Raw genomic sequence first — 21,495 nt, 5'->3', positions numbered from 1 at the left:
GCTTCCTGCCAGGTGACTGACGTTCGCAGGCAGATGGGTCCCAGGGACACACACGGAGAGGCTCCTACCTGGGCCACAGGCCGCCCACTGCCCCTGCCCCAGATTGGGGGCTGCAAACCAGCCCTGTCTGAGTCCCCTGCCTCTAGAGGGAGTATTGGACCAACTCTTCTAGAAAACGGGGTCCTCGCAGGCAACTCATTGGAGGGACATACATAAATCTTTGCCGACTTTCTGCTGAAACATACGAGCTTTCACACCTAAGCCTCTTATAAGGTCAGCTGTTTAGCTATACATGAGCTATGATCTAAATTTACACAATAATGAAGAAATCAGCTACAAGGGGAGAAAATCAGCAAAAACCATCAATACCAGAATTAGATTCCCAAGGCCATCCATCAGATGTTGGAATAATCAGGTGCAAGGCAGGAAATATACATAAAACTGGAACTGAAACAAGGAATAAGGATGTTTTCAGAGACTGGTAGGATCTTTAAAACATTTTTAAATTACATGTCATTGATAAAGCTAAGTACTCAAAGGTTGTGTATTACAACAGATTAATCATTGTGAAGAGTGAAATTATGCTGTTTTGAAAACTACGGCAGGTCAGATTTTCTGCCTAATTATATAAGAAGATTTATCTAAAAATTACAGATTATTTCAAAGGCTTATTGGCTGTGAAATAAGTTAAGGGTATTTCAAATGGCTTGTCTGCCAAGAAAGGTGAGAAGTAGGGAATCACAGAAAGTCGAGGGGAAAATATGTAAATATATACATTGCTCTATGGTGAACTAAGCCTTAGGCCAGCAACAATGTAGAGGACCTGACACTTAGAAACTTACAAGTAAGCTGAAATCTTCAAAAGTTCCAATCTTTATAAGGAAAAAGATTTATTAACATGAATAACCAAGTGTTTTAATTGACATCAGAAGATCAAAACAATAAACCCTGAGACCATAGAAAAAAGATAAATAAAGATATGAGCAGAACTTAATACAACAGAAAACGTATAAAATTGACGTGATTTAGTAAGTCCAAAGAATATTCTTTGAAAAGATTTAAAAGACACAGTTTTTTTAAGGACAACAAAAACATAAGTAAAGAATATACAGAAAGAGTCAGAACAATGTTATAGCAGAGAATATATGAAATGCCAGTAAATTTGAACATTTCTGTAAAGGGGACCCTTTCCTAGCTCCTAACGTTAACCAAAACTGACACAAGAGGAAATCATTTAAGGTCATCATGTCTGCCCTTGGCATTCTCGGAACGCCCTGGCCTAAGAATGCAGCATCTGTAGTCCCTGTTAACCTGCGGAGAGGGGGCGGGGATGAGGGAGGTTGGAACACTGCCCTCACTGAGGGAGTGGGTGTGGCCATCTCTGCTGTGACTGAACAAATGGCAGTGGATACCGGGACCCAGGGCAGGACCCTCAGATCCCGGCTGGCCCAGTGGTGTGTCACACGTATTTAGGCCCGGGACAAAGGGTGCCTTCTTTGTCTGCACAGCTGCCCAAACTCTCACCTTTCCACTCACGCCGCCCTGTTACTTGAAGTGTGTGTGGAACGTGTCCACGCAGTACTCCTCGCTGAACAGCTAACCATAAGTCTGGGCATCGTGGCTTCCTGCCAGGTGACTGAAGTTCGCAGGAAGATGGGTCCCAGGGACACACATGGAGAGGCTCATAACTGGGCCACAGGCCGCCAAATGCCCCTGCCCCAGATTGGAGGCTGCAAACCAGCCCTGTCTGAGTCCCCTGCCTCTAGAGGGAGTATTGGACCAACTGTTCTAGAAAACGGGGTCCTCGCAGGCAACTCATTGGAGGAAAACAAATAAATCTTTGCCGACTTTCTGCTGAAACTTACGAGCTTTCACACCTAAGACTCTTACAAGGTCAGCTGTTTAGCTATACATAAGCTCATGATCTAAATTTACACAATAATGAAGAAATCAGCTACAAGGGGAGACAATCAGCAAAAACCATCAATACCAGAATTAGATTCCCAAGGCCATCCATCAGATGTTGGAATAATCAGGTGCAAGGCAGGAAATATACATAAAACTGGAACTGAAACAAGGTACAAGGATGTTTTCAGAGACTGGTAGGATGTTTGAAACATTTTTAAAGTACATGTCATTGATAAAGCTAAGTACTCAAAGGTTGTGTATTACAACAGATTAATCATTGAGAAGTGTGAAATTATGCTGTTTTGAAAAATATGGCAGGTCAGATTTTCTGCCTAATTATATAAGAAGATTTATCTAAAAATTACACTTTATTTCAAAGGCTTATTGGCTGTGAAATAAGTTAAGGGTATTTCAAATGGCTTGTCTGCCAAGAAAGGTGAGATGTAGGGAATCACAGACAGTCGAGGGGAAAATATGTCAATATATACATTGCTATATGGTGAACTAAGCCTTAGGCCAGCAACAATGTAGAGGACCTGACCCTTAGAAACTTACAAGTAAGCTGGAATCTTCAAAAGTTCAAATCTTTATAAGGAAAATGATTTATTAAAATGAATAACCAAGTGTTTTAATTGACATCAGAAGATCAAAACAATAAACCCTGAGAACATAGAAAAAAGATAAATAAAGATATGAGCAGAACTTAATACAACAGAAAACGTATAAAATTGACGTGATTTAGTAAGTCCAAAGAATATTCTTTGAAAAGATTGAAAAGACACACTTTGATTAAGGAAAACAAAAACATAAGGAAAGAATATACAGAAAGAGTCAGGACAATGTTATAGCAGAGAATATATGAAATGCCAGTAAATTTGAACATTTATGTAAAGGGGACCATTTCCTAGCCCCTAAAGTTTACCAAAACTGACACAAGAGGAAATCATTTAAGGTCATCATGTCTGCCCTTGGCCTTCTCAGAACGCCCTGGAATAAGAATGCAGCATCTGTAGTCCATGGTAACCTGCGGAGAAAGGGCGGGGCTGAGGGAGGTTGGAACACTGCCCTCACTGAGGGAGTGGGTGTGGCCATCTCTGCTGTGACTGAACAAAGGACAGTGGAGCCAGGGACCCAGGGCAGGGCCCTCAGAATCCGGCAGGCCCTGTGTTGTGTCACACGCATTTAGGCCCAGGCCAAAGGGCACCTTCTTTGTCTGCACAGCTGCCCAAAGTCTCACCTTTCCACTCAGGCTGCCCTCTTACTTGGAGTGCATGTAGAACGTGTCCGCGCAGTACACCACGCTGCACAGTTAACCATAGGTCTGGGCATCATAGCTTCCTGCCAGGTGACTGAAGTTCGCAGGCAGATGGGTCTCTGGGACACATGCGGAGAGGCTCCTACCTGGGCCATAGGCCGCCCAATGCCCCTGCCCCAATTGCGGGATGCAAACCAGCCCTGTCTGAATCCCCTGCCTCTAGAGGGAGTATTGGACGAACTCTCCTATAAAACGGTGTCCTCGCGGTCAACTCATTGTAGGGACACAAATAAATCTTTGCCGACTTTCTGCTGAAACTTACGAGCTTTCACACCTAAGCCTCTTACAAGGTCAGCTGTTTAGCTATACATAAGCTCATGATCTAAATTTACACAATAAGGAAGAAATCAGCTACAAGGGGAGACAATCAGCAAAAACCATCAATACCAGAATTAGATTCCCAAGGCCATCCATCAGATGTTGGAATAATCAGGTGCAAGGCAGCAAATATACATAAAACTGGAACTGAAACAAGGAACAAGGATGTTTTCAAAGACTGTAGGATCTTTAAACATTTTTAAAGTACATGTCTGTGATAAAGCTAAGTACTCAAAGTTTGTGTAATACAACAGATTAATCATTGAGAAGGTGAAATTATGCTGTTTTGAAAACTATGGCAGGTCAGACTTTCTGCCTAATTATATAAGAAGGTTTATCTAAACATTACAAATTATTTCAAAGACTTATTGGCTGTGAAAAAAGTTAAGGGTATTTCAACTGGCTTGTCTGCAAAGACAGGTGAAATGTAGGGAATCACAGAAAGTCGAGGGGAATATATTTCAATATATACATTGCTATATGGTGAACTAAGCCATAGGCCAGCAACAATGTAGAGGACCTGAACCTTAGAAACTTACAAGTAAGCTGGAATCTTCAAAAGTTCAAATCTTTATAAGTAAAAAGATTTATTAAAATCAATAACCAAGTGTTATAATTGACATCAGAAGATCAAACCAATAAACCCTGAGGACATAGAAAAAAGATAAATAAAGATATGAGCAGAACTTAATACAACAGAAAACGTATAAAATAGAGGTGATTTAGTAAGTACAAAGAATATTCTTTGAAAAGATTTAAAAGACACACTTTGATTATGGAAAACAAAAACATAAGTAAAGAATATACAGAAAGATTCAGAACAACGTTATAGCAGAGAATATATGAAATGCCTGTAAATTTGAACATTTCTGTAAAGAGGACCATTTAGTAGCCCCTAAAGTTTACCAATACTGACACAAGAGGAAATCATTTAAGGTCATCATGTCTGCCCTTGGCCTTCTCAGAACGCCCTGGCCTCAGAATGCAGCATCTGTATTCCATGGTAACCTGCGGAGAAGGGTCGGGGTGAGGGAGGTTAGAACACAGCCCTCACTGAGGGAGTGGGTGTGGCCATCTCTGTTGTGACTGAACAAAGGGCAGTGGAGCCAGGGACCCAGGGCAGGGCCCTCAGAGCCTGGCAGGCCCAGTGGTGTGTCACAAGCATTTAGGCGCAGGCCAAAGTGTGCCTTCTTTGTCTGCACAGCTGCCCAAACTCTCACTTTCCACTCAGGCCGCCCTCTTACTTGAAGTGTGTGTGGAACGTGTCTGCGCAGTACACCTCGCTGCACAGCTAACCATAGGTCTGGGCATCGTAGCTTCCTGCCAGGTGACTGAAGTTCGCAGGCAGATTGGTCCCGGAGACACACGCGGAGTGGGTCCTACCTTGGCCACAGGCCGCCCACTGCCCCTGCCCCAGATTGGGGGCCGCAAAGCAGCCCTGTCTGAATCACCAGCCTCTAGAGGGAATATTAGACCAACTCTCCTATAAAACGGTGTCCTCGCGGGCAACTCATTGGAGGGACACAAATAAATCTTTGCCGACTTTCTGCTGAAACTTATGAGCGTTCACACATAATCCACTTACAAGGTCAGCTGTTTAGCTAAACATGAGCTCATGATCTAAATTTACACAATAATGAAGAAATCAGCTACAAGGGGAGACAATCAGCAAAAACCATCAATACCAGAATTAGATTCCCAAGGCCATCCATCAGATGTTAGAATAATCAGGTGCAAGGCAGGAAATATACATAAAACTGGAACTGAAACAAGGAACAAGGATGTTTTCAGAGACTGGTAGGAACTTTAAAACATTTTTAAAGTACATGTCATTGATAAAGCTAAGTACTCAAAGGTTGTGTATTACAACAGATTAATCATTGAGAAGAGTGAAATTATGCTGTTTTGAAAACTATGGCAGGTCAGATTTTCTGCCTAATTATATAAGAAGATTTATCTAAAAATTACACATTATTTCAAAGACTTATTGGCTGTGAAATAAGTTAAGGGTAGTTCAAATGGCTTGTCTGCAAAGAAAGGTGAGATGTAGGGAATCACAGAAAGTCGAGGGGAAAATATGTAAATATATACATTGCTCTATGGTGAACTAAGCCTTAGGCCAGCAACAATGTAGAGGACCTGACCCTTAGAAACTTACAAGTAAGCTGGAATATTCAAAAGTTCAAATCTTTATTAGGAATAAGATTTATTAAAATGAATAACCAAGTGTTTTAATTAACATCAGAAGAACAAACCAATAAACCATGAGAACATAGAAAAAAGATAAAGATATGAGCAGAACTTAATACAACAGAAAACGTATAAAATTGAGGTGATTTAGTAAGTCCAAAGAATATTCTTTGAAAAGATTTAAAAGACACACTTTGACTAAGGAAAACAAAAACATAAGTAAAGAATATAGAGAAAGAGTCAGAACAATGTTATAGCAGAGAATATATGAAATGCCAGTAAATTTGAACATTTCTGTAAAGAGGACCATTTCCTAGCCCCTAAAGTTTACCAAAACTGACACAAGAGGAAATCATTTAAGGTCATCATGTCTGCCCTTGGCCATCTCAGAAAGCCCTGGCCTAAGAATGCAGCATCTGTAGTCCATGGTAACCTGCGGAGAAGGGGCGGGGCTGAGGGAGGTTGGAACACTGCCCTCACTGAGGGAGTGGGTGTGGCCATCTCTGCTGTGACTGAACAAAGGACAGTGGAGCCAGGGACCCAGGGCAGGGCCCTCAGAATCCGGCAGGCCCTGTGTTGTGTCACACGCATTTAGGCCCAGGCCAAAGGGCGCCTTCTTTGTCTGCACAGCTGCCCAAACTCTCACCTTTCCACTCAGGCCGCCCTCTTACTTGAAGTGTGTGTGGAACGTGTCCACGCAGTACTCCTCGCTGCACAACTAACCATAGGTCTGGGCATCGTAGCTTCCTGCCAGTTGACTGACGTTCGCAGGCAGATGGGTCCCAGGGACACACACGGAGAGGCTCCTACCTGGGCCACAGGCGGCCCACTGCCCCTGCCCCAGATTGGGGGCTGCAAACCAGCCCTGTCTGAGTCCCCTGCCTCTAGAGGGAGTATTGGACCAACTCTTCTAGAAAATGGGGTCCTCGCAGGCAACTCATTGGAGGGACACAAATAAATCTTTGCCGACTTTCTGCTGAAACATACGAGCTTTCACACCTAAGCCTCTTATAAGGTCAGCTGTTTAGCTATACATGAGCTCATGATCTAAATTTACACAATAATGAAGAAATCAGCTACAAGGGGAGACAATCAGCAAAAACCATCAATACCAGAATTAGATTCCCAAGGCCATCCATCAGATGTTGGAATAATCAGGTGCAAGGCAGGAAATATACATAAAACTGGAACTGAAACAAGGTACAAGGATGTTTTCAGAGACTGGTAGGATGTTTGAAACATTTTTAAAGTACATGTCATTGATAAAGCTAAGTACTCAAAGGTTGTGTATTACAACAGATTAATCATTGAGAAGTGTGAAATTATGCTGTTTTGAAAAATATGGCAGGTCAGATTTTCTGCCTAATTATATAAGAAGATTTATCTAAAAATTACACTTTATTTCAAAGGCTTATTGGCTGTGAAATAAGTTAAGGGTATTTCAAATGGCTTGTCTGCCAAGAAAGGTGAGATGTAGGGAATCACAGACAGTCGAGGGGAAAATATGTCAATATATACATTGCTATATGGTGAACTAAGCCTTAGGCCAGCAACAATGTAGAGGACCTGACCCTTAGAAACTTACAAGTAAGCTGGAATCTTCAAAAGTTCAAATCTTTATAAGGAAAATGATTTATTAAAATGAATAACCAAGTGTTTTAATTGACATCAGAAGATCAAAACAATAAACCCTGAGAACATAGAAAAAAGATAAATAAAGACATGAGCAGAACTTAATACAACAGAAAACGTATAAAATTGAGGTGATTTAGTAAGTCCAAAGAATATTCTTTGAAAAGATTGAAAAGACACACTTTGATTAAGGAAAACAAAAACATAAGGAAAGAATATACAGAAAGAGTCAGGACAATGTTATAGCAGAGAATATATGAAATGCCAGTAAATTTGAACATTTATGTAAAGGGGACCATTTCCTAGCCCCTAAAGTTTACCAAAACTGACACAAGAGGAAATCATTTAAGGTCATCATGTCTGCCCTTGGCCTTCTCAGAACGCCCTGGAATAAGAATGCAGCATCTGTAGTCCATGGTAACCTGCGGAGAAGGGGCGGGGCTGAGGGAGGTTGGAACACTGCCCTCACTGAGGGAGTGGGTGTGGCCATCTCTGCTGTGACTGAACAAAGGACAGTGGAGCCAGGGACCCAGGGCAGGGCCCTCAGAATCCGGCAGGCCCTGTGTTGTGTCACACGCATTTAGGCCCAGGCCAAAGGGCACCTTCTTTGTCTGCACAGCTGCCCAAAGTCTCACCTTTCCACTCAGGCTGCCCTCTTACTTGGAGTGCATGTAGAACGTGTCCGCGCAGTACACCACGCTGCACAGTTAACCATAGGTCTGGGCATCATAGCTTCCTGCCAGGTGACTGAAGTTCGCAGGCAGATGGGTCTCTGGGACACATGCGGAGAGGCTCCTACCTGGGCCATAGGCCGCCCAATGCCCCTGCCCCAATTGCGGGATGCAAACCAGCCCTGTCTGAATCCCCTGCCTCTAGAGGGAGTATTGGACGAACTCTCCTATAAAACGGTGTCCTCGCGGTCAACTCATTGTAGGGACACAAATAAATCTTTGCCGACTTTCTGCTGAAACTTCCGAGCTTTCACACCTAAGCCTCTTACAAGGTCAGCTGTTTAGCTATACATAAGCTCATGATCTAAATTTACACAATAAGGAAGAAATCAGCTACAAGGGGAGACAATCAGCAAAAACCATCAATACCAGAATTAGATTCCCAAGGCCATCCATCAGATGTTGGAATAATCAGGTGCAAGGCAGCAAATATACATAAAACTGGAACTGAAACAAGGAACAAGGATGTTTTCAAAGACTGTAGGATCTTTAAACATTTTTAAAGTACATGTCTGTGATAAAGCTAAGTACTCAAAGTTTGTGTAATACAACAGATTAATCATTGAGAAGGTGAAATTATGCTGTTTTGAAAACTATGGCAGGTCAGACTTTCTGCCTAATTATATAAGAAGGTTTATCTAAACATTACAAATTATTTCAAAGACTTATTGGCTGTGAAAAAAGTTAAGGGTATTTCAACTGGCTTGTCTGCAAAGACAGGTGAAATGTAGGGAATCACAGAAAGTCGAGGGGAATATATTTCAATATATACATTGCTATATGGTGAACTAAGCCATAGGCCAGCAACAATGTAGAGGACCTGAACCTTAGAAACTTACAAGTAAGCTGGAATCTTCAAAAGTTCAAATCTTTATAAGTAAAAAGACTTATTAAAATCAATAACCAAGTGTTATAATTGACATCAGAAGATCAAACCAATAAACCCTGAGGACATAGAAAAAAGATAAATAAAGATATGAGCAGAACTTAATACAACAGAAAACGTATAAAATAGAGGTGATTTAGTAAGTACAAAGAATATTCTTTGAAAAGATTTAAAAGACACACTTTGATTATGGAAAACAAAAACATAAGTAAAGAATATACAGAAAGATTCAGAACAACGTTATAGCAGAGAATATATGAAATGCCTGTAAATTTGAACATTTCTGTAAAGAGGACCATTTAGTAGCCCCTAAAGTTTACCAATACTGACACAAGAGGAAATCATTTAAGGTCATCATGTCTGCCCTTGGCCTTCTCAGAACGCCCTGGCCTCAGAATGCAGCATCTGTATTCCATGGTAACCTGCGGAGAAGGGTCGGGGTGAGGGAGGTTAGAACACAGCCCTCACTGAGGGAGTGGGTGTGGCCATCTCTGCTGTGACTGAACAAAGGGCAGTGGAGCCAGGGACCCAGGGCAGGGCCCTCAGAGCCTGGCAGGCCCAGTGGTGTGTCACAAGCATTTAGGCGCAGGCCAAAGTGTGCCTTCTTTGTCTGCACAGCTGCCCAAACTCTCACTTTCCACTCAGGCCGCCCTCTTACTTGAAGTGTGTGTGGAACGTGTCTGCGCAGTACACCTCGCTGCACAGCTAACCATAGGTCTGGGCATCGTAGCTTCCTGCCAGGTGACTGAAGTTCGCAGGCAGATTGGTCCCGGAGACACACGCGGAGTGGGTCCTACCTTGGCCACAGGCCGCCCACTGCCCCTGCCCCAGATTGGGGGCCGCAAAGCAGCCCTGTCTGAATCACCAGCCTCTAGAGGGAATATTAGACCAACTCTCCTATAAAACGGTGTCCTCGCGGGCAACTCATTGGAGGGACACAAATAAATCTTTGCCGACTTTCTGCTGAAACTTATGAGCGTTCACACATAATCCACTTACAAGGTCAGCTGTTTAGCTAAACATGAGCTCATGATCTAAATTTACACAATAATGAAGAAATCAGCTACAAGGGGAGACAATCAGCAAAAACCATCAATACCAGAATTAGATTCCCAAGGCCATCCATCAGATGTTAGAATAATCAGGTGCAAGGCAGGAAATATACATAAAACTGGAACTGAAACAAGGAACAAGGATGTTTTCAGAGACTGGTAGGAACTTTAAAACATTTTTAAAGTACATGTCATTGATAAAGCTAAGTACTCAAAGGTTGTGTATTACAACAGATTAATCATTGAGAAGAGTGAAATTATGCTGTTTTGAAAACTATGGCAGGTCAGATTTTCTGCCTAATTATATAAGAAGATTTATCTAAAAATTACACATTATTTCAAAGACTTATTGGCTGTGAAATAAGTTAAGGGTAGTTCAAATGGCTTGTCTGCAAAGAAAGGTGAGATGTAGGGAATCACAGAAAGTCGAGGGGAAAATATGTAAATATATACATTGCTCTATGGTGAACTAAGCCTTAGGCCAGCAACAATGTAGAGGACCTGACCCTTAGAAACTTACAAGTAAGCTGGAATATTCAAAAGTTCAAATCTTTATTAGGAATAAGATTTATTAAAATGAATAACCAAGTGTTTTAATTAACATCAGAAGAACAAACCAATAAACCATGAGAACATAGAAAAAAGATAAAGATATGAGCAGAACTTAATACAACAGAAAACGTATAAAATTGAGGTGATTTAGTAAGTCCAAAGAATATTCTTTGAAAAGATTTAAAAGACACACTTTGATTAAGGAAAACAAAAACATAAGTAAAGAATATAGAGAAAGAGTCAGAACAATGTTATAGCAGAGAATATATGAAATGCCAGGAAATTTGAACATTTCTGTAAAGAGGACCATTTCCTAGCCCCTAAAGTTTACCAAAACTGACACAAGAGGAAATCATTTAAGGTCATCATGTCTGCCCTTGGCCATCTCAGAAAGCCCTGGCCTAAGAATGCAGCATCTGTAGTCCATGGTAATCTGCGGAGAAGGGGCGGGGCTGAGGGAGGTTGGAACACTGCCCTCACTGAGGGAGTGGGTGTGGCCATCTCTGCTGTGACTGAACAAAGGACAGTGGAGCCAGGGACCCAGGGCAGGGCCCTCAGAATCCGGCAGGCCCTGTGTTGTGTCACACGCATTTAGGCCCAGGCCAAAGGGCGCCTTCTTTGTCTGCACAGCTGCCCAAACTCTCACCTTTCCACTCAGGCCGCCCTCTTACTTGAAGTGTGTGTGGAACGTGTCCACGCAGTACTCCTCGCTGCACAACTAACCATAGGTCTGGGCATCGTAGCTTCCTGCCAGGTGACTGACGTTTGCAGGCAGATGGGTCCCAGGGACACACACGGAGAGGCTCCTACCTGGGCCACAGGCCGCCCACTGCCCCTGCCCCAGATTGGGGGCTGCAAACCAGCCCTGTCTGAGTCCCCTGCCTCTAGAGGGAGTATTGGACCAACTCTTCTAGAAAATGGGGTCCTCGCAGGCAACTCATTGGAGGGACACAAATAAATCTTTGCCGACTTTCTGCTGAAACATACGAGCTTTCACACCTAAGCCTCTTATAAGGTCAGCTGTTTAGCTATACATGAGCTCATGATCTAAATTTACACAATAATGAAGAAATCAGCTACAAGGGGAGAAAATCAGCAAAAACCATCAATACCAGAATTAGATTCCCAAGGCCATCCATCAGATGTTGGAATAATCAGGTGCAAGGCAGGAAATATACATAAAACTGGAACTGAAACAAGGTACAAGGATGTTTTCAGAGACCGGTAGGATCTTTAAAACATTTTTAAAGTACATGTCATTGATAAAGCTAAGTACTCAAAGGTTGTGTATTACAACAGATTAATCATTGTGAAGAGTGAAATTATGCTGTTTTGAAAACTATGGCAGGTCCGATTTTCTGCCTAATTATATAAGAAGATTTATCTAAAAATTACACTTTATTTCAAAGGCTTATTGGCTGTGAAATAAGTTAAGGGTATTTCAAATGGCTTGTCTGCCAAGAAAGGTGAGAAGTAGGGAATCACAGAAAGTCGAGGGGAAAATATGTAAATATATACATTGCTCTATGGTGAACTAAGCCTTAGGCCAGCAACAATGTAGAGGACCTGACACTTAGAAACTTACAAGTAAGCTGAAATCTTCAAAAGTTCCAATCTTTATAAGGAAAAAGATTTATTAACATGAATAACCAAGTGTTTTAATTGACATCAGAAGATCAAAACAATAAACCCTGAGACCATAGAAAAAAGATAAATAAAGATATGAGCAGAACTTAATACAACAGAAAACGTATAAAATTGACGTGATTTAGTAAGTCCAAAGAATATTCTTTGAAAAGATTTAAAAGACACAGTTTTTTTAAGGACAACAAAAACATAAGTAAAGAATATACAGAAAGAGTCAGAACAATGTTATAGCAGAGAATATATGAAATGCCAGTAAATTTGAACATTTCTGTAAAGGGGACCCTTTCCTAGCTCCTAACGTTAACCAAAACTGACACAAGAGGAAATCATTTAAGGTCATCATGTCTGCCCTTGGCATTCTCAGAACGCCCTGGCCTAAGAATGCAGCATCTGTAGTCCCTGGTAACCTGCGGAGAGGGGGCGGGGCTGAGGGAGGTTGGAACACTGCCCTCACTGAGGGAGTGGGTGTGGCCATCTCTGCTGTGACTGAACAAATGGCAGTGGATACCGGGACCCAGGGCAGGACCCTCAGATCCCGGCTGGCCCAGTGGGGTGTCACACGTATTTAGGCCCAGGACAAAGGGTGCCTTCTTTGTCTGCACAGCTGCCCAAACTCTCACCTTTCCACTCACGCCGCCCTGTTACTTGAAGTGTGTGTGCAACGTGTCCACGCAGTACTCCTCGCTGAACAGCTAACCATAAGTCTGGGCATCGTGGCTTCCTGCCAGGTGACTGAAGTTCGCGGGAAGATGGGTCCCAGGGACACACATGGAGAGGCTCATAACTGGGCCACAGGCCGCCCACTGCCCCTGCCCCAGATTGGGGGCCGCAAACCAGCCTTGTCTTAGTCCCCTGCCTCTACAGGGAGTATTGGCCCCACTGTTCTAGAAAACGGGGTCCTCGCAGGCAACTCATTGGAGGAACACAAATAAATCTTTGCCGACTTTCTGCTGAAACTTACGAGCTTTCACACCTAAGCCTCTTACAAAGTCAGCTGTTTAGCTATACATAAGCTCATGATCTAAATTTACACAATAATGAAGAAATCAGCTACAAGGGGAGACAATCAGCAAAAACCATCAATACCAGAATTAGATTCCCAAGGCCATCCATCAGATGTTGGCATAATCAGGTGCAAGGCAGGAAATATACATAAAACTGGAACTGAAACAAGGAACAAGGATGTTTTCAGAGACTGGTAGGATCTTTAAAACATTTTTAAAGTACATGTCATTGATAAAGCTAAGTACTCAAAGGTTGTGTATTACAACAGATTAATCATTGAGAAGAGTGAAATTATGCTGTTTTGAAAACTATGGCAGGTCAGATTTTCTGCCTAATTATGTAAGAAGATTTATCTAAAAATTACACATTATTTCAAAGACTTATTGGCTGTGAAATAAGTTAAGGGTATTTCAAATGGCTTGTCTACAAAGAAAGGTGAGATATAGGGAATCACAGAAAGTCGACGGGAAAATATGTCAATATATACATTGCTATATGGTGAACTAAGCCTTAGGCCAGCAACAATGTAGAGGACTTGACCCTTAGAAACTTACAAGTAAGCTGAAATCTTCAAAAGTTCAAATCATTATAAGGAAAAAGATTTATTAAAATGAATAACCAAGAGTTTTAACTGACATCAGAAGATCAAAAATATAAACCCTGAGAACATAGAAAAAAGGTAAATAAAGATATGAGCAGAACTTAATACAACAGAAAACGGATAAAATTGAGGTGATTTAGTAAGTCCAAAGAATATTCTTTGAAAAGATTTAAAAGACACACTTAGATTAAAGAAAACAAAAACATAAGTAAAGAATATAGAGAAAGAGTCAGAACAATGTTATAGCAGAGAGCATATGAAATGCCAGTAAATTTGAACATATCTGTAAAGAGGAACATTTCCTAGCCCCTAAAGTTTACCAAAACTGACACAAGAGGAAATCATTTAAGGTCATCATGTCTGCCCTTGGCCATCTCAGAACGCCCTGGCCTAAGAATGCAGCATCTGTAGTCCATGGTGACCTGCGGAGAAGGGGCGGTGCTGAGGGAGGTTGGAACACTGCCCTCACTGAGGGAGTGGGTGTGGCCATCTCTGCTGTGACTGAACAAAGGGCAGTGGATACCGGGACCCAGGGCAGGACCCTCAGATCCCGGCTGGCCCAGTGGGGTGTCACACGTATTTAGGCCCGGGACAAAGGGTGCCTTCTTTGTCTGCACAGCTGCCCAAACTCTCACCTTTCCACTCACGCCGCCCTGTTACTTGAAGTGTGTGTGGAACGTGTCCACGCAGTACTCCTCGCTGAACAGCTAACCATAAGTCTGGGCATCGTGGCTTCCTGCCAGGTGACTGAAGTTCGCAGGAAGATGGGTCCCAGGGACACACATGGAGAGGCTCATAACTGGGCCACAGGCCGCCAAATGCCCCTGCCCCAGATTGGAGGCTGCAAACCAGCCCTGTCTGAGTCCCCTGCCTCTAGAGGGAGTATTGGACCAACTGTTCTCGAAAACGGGGTCCTCGCAGGCAACTCATTGGAGGAAAACAAATAAATCTTTGCCGACTTTCTGCTGAAACTTACGAGCTTTCACACCTAAGACTCTTACAAGGTCAGCTGTTTAGCTATACATAAGCTCATGATCTAAATTTACACAATAATGAAGAAATCAGCTACAAGGGGAGACAATCAGCAAAAACCATCAATACCAGAATTAGATTCCCAAGGCCATCCATCAGATGTTGGAATAATCAGGTGCAAGGCAGGAAATATACATAAAACTGGAACTGAAACAAGGTACAAGGATGTTTTCAGAGACTGGTAGGATGTTTGAAACATTTTTAAAGTACATGTCATTGATAAAGCTAAGTACTCAAAGGTTGTGTATTACAACAGATTAATCATTGAGAAGTGTGAAATTATGCTGTTTTGAAAAATATGGCAGGTCAGATTTTCTGCCTAATTATATAAGAAGATTTATCTAAAAATTACACTTTATTTCAAAGGCTTATTGGCTGTGAAATAAGTTAAGGGTATTTCAAATGGCTTGTCTGCCAAGAAAGGTGAGATGTAGGGAATCACAGACAGTCGAGGGGAAAATATGTCAATATATACATTGCTATATGGTGAACTAAGCCTTAGGCCAGCAACAATGTAGAGGACCTGACCCTTAGAAACTTACAAGTAAGCTGGAATCTTCAAAAGTTCAAATCTTTATAAGGAAAATGATTTATTAAAATGAATAACCAAGTGTTTTAATTGACATCAGAAGATCAAAACAATAAACCCTGAGAACATAGAAAAAAGATAAATAAAGACATGAGCAGAACTTAATACAACAGAAAACGTATAAAATTGAGGTGATTTAGTAAGTCCAAAGAATATTCTTTGAAAAGATTGAAAAGACACACTTTGATTAAGGAAAACAAAAACATAAGGAAAGAATATACAGAAAGAGTCAGGACAATGTTATAGCAGAGAATATATGAAATGCCAGTAAATTTGAACATTTATGTAAAGGGGACCATTTCCTAGCCCCTAAAGTTTACCAAAACTGACACAAGAGGAAATCATTTAAGGTCATCATGTCTGCCCTTGGCCTTCTCAGAACGCCCTGGAATAAGAATGCAGCATCTGTAGTCCATGGTAACCTGCGGAGAAGGGGCGGGGCTGAGGGAGGTTGGAACACTGCCCTCACTGAGGGAGTGGGTGTGGCCATCTCTGCTGTGACTGAACAAAGGACAGTGGAGCCAGGGACCCAGGGCAGGGCCCTCAGAATCCGGCAGGCCCTGTGTTGTGTCACACGCATTTAGGCCCAGGCCAAAGGGCACCTTCTTTGTCTGCACAGCTGCCCAAAGTCTCACCTTTCCACTCAGGCTGCCCTCTTACTTGGAGTGCATGTAGAACGTGTCCGCGCAGTACACCACGCTGCACAGTTAACCATAGGTCTGGGCATCATAGCTTCCTGCCAGGTGACTGAAGTTCGCAGGCAGATGGGTCTCTGGGACACATGCGGAGAGGCTCCTACCTGGGCCATAGGCCGCCCAATGCCCCTGCCCCAATTGCGGGATGCAAACCAGCCCTGTCTGAATCCCCTGCCTCTAGAGGGAGTATTGGACGAACTCTCCTATAAAACGGTGTCCTCGCGGGCAACTCATTGTAGGGACACAAATAAATCTTTGCCGACTTTCTGCTGAAACTTCCGAGCTTTCACACCTAAGCCTCTTACAAGGTCAGCTGTTTAGCTATACATAAGCTCATGATCTAAATTTACACAATAAGGAAGAAATCAGCTACAAGGGGAGACAATCAGCAAAAACCATCAATACCAGAATTAGATTCCCAAGGCCATCCATCAGATGTTGGAATAATCAGGTGCAAGGCAGCAAATATACATAAAACTGGAACTGAAACAAGGAACAAGGATGTTTTCAAAGACTGTAGGATCTTTAAACATTTTTAAAGTACATGTCTGTGATAAAGCTAAGTACTCAAAGTTTGTGTAATACAACAGATTAATCATTGAGAAGGTGAAATTATGCTGTTTTGAAAACTATGGCAGGTCAGACTTTCTGCCTAATTATATAAGAAGGTTTATCTAAACATTACAAATTATTTCAAAGACTTATTGGCTGTGAAAAAAGTTAAGGGTATTTCAACTGGCTTGTCTGCAAAGACAGGTGAAATGTAGGGAATCACAGAAAGTCGAGGGGAATATATTTCAATATATACATTGCTATATGGTGAACTAAGCCATAGGCCAGCAACAATGTAGAGGACCTGAACCTTAGAAACTTACGAGTAAGCTGGAATCTTCAAAAGTTCAAATCTTTATAAGTAAAAAGATTTATTAAAATCAATAACCAAGTGTTATAATTGACATCAGAAGATCAAACCAATAAACCCTGAGGACATAGAAAAAAGATAAATAAAGATATGAGCAGAACTTAATACAACAGAAAACGTATAAAATAGAGGTGATTTAGTAAGTACAAAGAATATTCTTTGAAAAGATTTAAAAGACACACTTTGATTATGGAAAACAAAAACATAAGTAAAGAATATACAGAAAGATTCAGAACAACGTTATAGCAGAGAATATATGAAATGCCTGTAAATTTGAACATTTCTGTAAAGATGACCATTTAGTAGCCCCTAAAGTTTACCAATACTGACACAAGAGGAAATCATTTAAGGTCATCATGTCTGCCCTTGGCCTTCTCAGAATGCCCTGGCCTCAGAATGCAGCATCTGTATTCCATGGTAACCTGCGGAGAAGGGTCGGGGTGAGGGAGGTTAGAACACAGCCCTCACTGAGGGAGTGGGTGTGTCCATCTCTGCTGTGACTGAACAAAGGGCAGTGGAGCCAGGGACCCAGGGCAGGGCCCTCAGAGCCTGGCAGGCCCAGTGGGGTGTCACAAGCATTTAGGCGCAGGCCAAAGTGTGCCTTCTTTGTCTGCACAGCTGCCCAAACTCTCACTTTCCACTCAGGCCGCCCTCTTACTTGAAGTGTGTGTGGAACGTGTCTGCGCAGTACACCTCGCTGCACAGCTAACCATAGGTCTGGGCATCGTAGCTTCCTGCCAGGTGACTGAAGTTCGCAGGCCGATTGGTCCCGGAGACACACGTGGAGTGGGTCCTACCTTGGCCACAGGCCGCCCACTGCCCCTGCCCCAGATTGGGGGCCGCAAAGCAGCCCTGTCTGAATCACCAGCCTCTAGAGGGAATATTAGACCAACTCTCCTATAAAACGGTGTCCTCGCGGGCAACTCATTGGAGGGACACAAATAAATCTTTGCCGACTTTCTGCTGAAACTTACGAGCGTTCACACATAATCCACTTACAAGGTCAGCTGTTTAGCTAAACATGAGCTCATGATCTAAATTTACACAATAATGAAGAAATCAGCTACAAGGGGAGACAATCAGCAAAAACCATCAATACCAGAATTAGATTCCCAAGGCCATCCATCAGATGTTAGAATAATCAGGTGCAAGGCAGGAAATATACATAAAACTGGAACTGAAACAAGGAACAAGGATGTTTTCAGAGACTGGTAGGATCTTTAAAACATTTTTAAAGTACATGTCATTGATAAAGCTAAGTACTCAAAGGTTGTGTATTACAACAGATTAATCATTGAGAAGAGTGAAATTATGCTGTTTTGAAAACTATGGCAGGTCAGATTTTCTGCCTAATTATATAAGAAGATTTATCTAAAAATTACACATTATTTCAAAGACTTATTGGCTGTGAAATAAGTTAAGGGTAGTTCAAATGGCTTGTCTGCAAAGAAAGGTGAGATGTAGGGAATCACAGAAAGTCGAGGGGAAAATATGTAAATATATACATTGCTCTATGGTGAACTAAGCCTTAGGCCAGCAACAATGTAGAGGACCTGACCCTTAGAAACTTATAAGTAAGCTGGAATATTCAAAAGTTCAAATCTTTATTAGGAATAAGATTTATTAAAATGAATAACCAAGTGTTTTAATTAACATCAGAAGAACAAACCAATAAACCATGGGAACATAGAAAAAAGATAAAGATATGAGCAGAACTTAATACAACAGAAAACGTATAAAATTGAGGTGATTTAGTAAGTCCAAAGAATATTCTTTGAAAAGATTTAAAAGACACACTTTGATTAAGGAAAACAAAAACATAAGTAAAGAATATAGAGAAAGAGTCAGAACAATGTTATAGCAGAGAATATATGAAATGCCAGTAAATTTGAACATTTCTGTAAAGAGGACCATTTCCTAGCCCCTAAAGTTTACCAAAACTGACACAAGAGGAAATCATTTAAGGTCATCATGTCTGCCCTTGGCCATCTCAGAAAGCCCTGGCCTAAGAATGCAGCATCTGTAGTCCATGGTAACCTGCGGAGAAGGGGCGGTGCTGAGGGAGGTTGGAACACTGCCCTCACTGAGGGAGTGGGTGTGGCCATCTCTGCTGTGACTGAACAAAGGGCAGTGGAGCCCGGGACCCAGGGCATGGCCCTCAGAGCCCAGTAGGCCCAGTGGGGTGTCACAAGCATTTAGGCCCAGGCCAAAGGGCGCCTTCTTTGTCTGCACAGCTGCCCAAACTCTCACCTTTCCACTCAGGCCGCCCTCTTACTTGAAGTGTGTGTGGAACGTGTCCACGCAGTACTCCTCGCTGCACAACTAACCATAGGTCTGGGCATCGTAGCTTCCTGCCAGGTGACTGACGTTCGCAGGCAGATGGGTCCCAGGGACACACACGGAGAGGCTCCTACCTGGGCCACAGGCCGCCCACTGCCCCTGCCCCAGATTGGGGGCTGCAAACCAGCCCTGTCTGAGTCCCCTGCCTCTAGAGGGAGTATTGGACCAACTCTTCTAGAAAATGGGGTCCTCGCAGGCAACTCATTGGAGGGACACAAATAAATCTTTGCCGACTTTCTGCTGAAACATACGAGCTTTCACACCTAAGCCTCTTATAAGGTCAGCTGTTTAGCTATACATGAGCTCATGATCTAAATTTACACAATAATGAAGAAATCAGCTACAAGGGGAGAAAATCAGCAAAAACCATCAATACCAGAATTAGATTCCCAAGGCCATCCATCAGATGTTGGAATAATCAGGGGCAAGGCAGGAAATATACATAAAACTGGAACTGAAACAAGGAATAAGGATGTTTTCAGAGACTGGTAGGATCTTTAAAACATTTTTAAAGTACATGTCATTGATAAAGCTAAGTACTCAAAGGTTGTGTATTACAACAGATTAATCATTGTGAAGAGTGAAATTATGCTGTTTTGAAAACTATGGCAGGTCCGATTTTCTGCCTAATTATATAAGAAGATTTATCTAAAAATTACACTTTATTTCAAAGGCTTATTGGCTGTGAAATAAGTTAAGGGTATTTCAAATGGCTTGTCTGCCAAGAAAGGTGAGAAGTAGGGAATCACAGAAAGTCGAGGGGAAAATATGTAAATATATACATTGCTCTATGGTGAACTAAGCCTTAGGCCAGCAACAATGTAGAGGACCTGACACTTAGAAACTTACAAGTAAGCTGAAATCTTCAAAAGTTCCAATCTTTATAAGGAAAAAGATTTATTAACATGAATAACCAAGTGTTTTAATTGACATCAGAAGATCAAAACAATAAACCCTGAGACCATAGAAAAAAGATAAATAAAGATATGAGCAGAACTTAATACAACAGAAAACGTATAAAATTGACGTGATTTAGTAAGTCCAAAGAATATTCTTTGAAAAGATTTAAAAGACACAGTTTTTTTAACGACAACAAAAACATAAGTAAAGAATATACAGAAAGAGTCAGAACAATGTTATAGCAGAGAATATATGAAATGCCAGTAAATTTGAACATTTCTGTAAAGGGGACCCTTTCCTAGCTCCTAACGTTAACCAAAACTGACACAAGAGGAAATCATTTAAGGTCATCATGTCTGCCCTTGGCATTCTCGGAACACCCTGGCCTAAAAATGCAGCATCTGTAGTCCCTGGTAACCTGCGGAGAGGGGGCGGGGCTGAGGGAGGTTGGAACACTGCCCTCACTGAGGGAGTGGGTTTGGCCATCTCTGCTGTGACTGAACAAATGGCAGTGGATACCGGGACCCAGGGCAGGACCCTCAGATCCCGGCTGGCCCAGTGGGGTGTCACACGTATTTAGGCCCAGGACAAAGGGCGCCTTCTTTGTCTGCACAGCTGCCCAAAGTCTCACCTTTCCACTCAGGCTGCCCTCTTACTTGGAGTGCATGTAGAACGTGTCCGCGCAGTACACCACGCTGCACAGTTAACCATAGGTCTGGGCATCATAGCTTCCTGCCAGGTGACTGAAGTTCGCAGGCAGATGGGTCTCTGGGACACATGCGGAGAGGCTCCTACCTGGGCCATAGGCCGCCCAATGCCCCTGCCCCAATTGCGGGATGCAAACCAGCCCTGTCTGAATCCCCTGCCTCTAGAGGGAGTATTGGACGAACTCTCCTATAAAACGGTGTCCTCGCGGGCAACTCATTGTAGGGACACAAATAAATCTTTGCCGACTTTCTGCTGAAACTTACGAGCGTTCACACATAAGCCACTTACAAGGTCAGCTGCTTAACTAAACATGAGCTCATGATGTAAATTTACACAATAATGAAGAAATCAGGTACAAGGGGAGACAATCAGCAAAAACCATCAATACCAGAATTAGATTCCCAAGGCCATCCATCAGATGTTGGAATAATCAGGTGCAAGGCAGCAAATATACATAAAACTGGAACTGAAA

This window comes from Mesoplodon densirostris, chromosome 6 (assembly GCF_025265405.1).
Source record: "Mesoplodon densirostris isolate mMesDen1 chromosome 6, mMesDen1 primary haplotype, whole genome shotgun sequence".
NCBI classification, from domain to species: domain Eukaryota; kingdom Metazoa; phylum Chordata; class Mammalia; order Artiodactyla; family Ziphiidae; genus Mesoplodon; species Mesoplodon densirostris.
The sequence above is the reverse complement of the archived record's forward strand: the minus strand, read 5'-3'. Positions refer to the sequence as shown.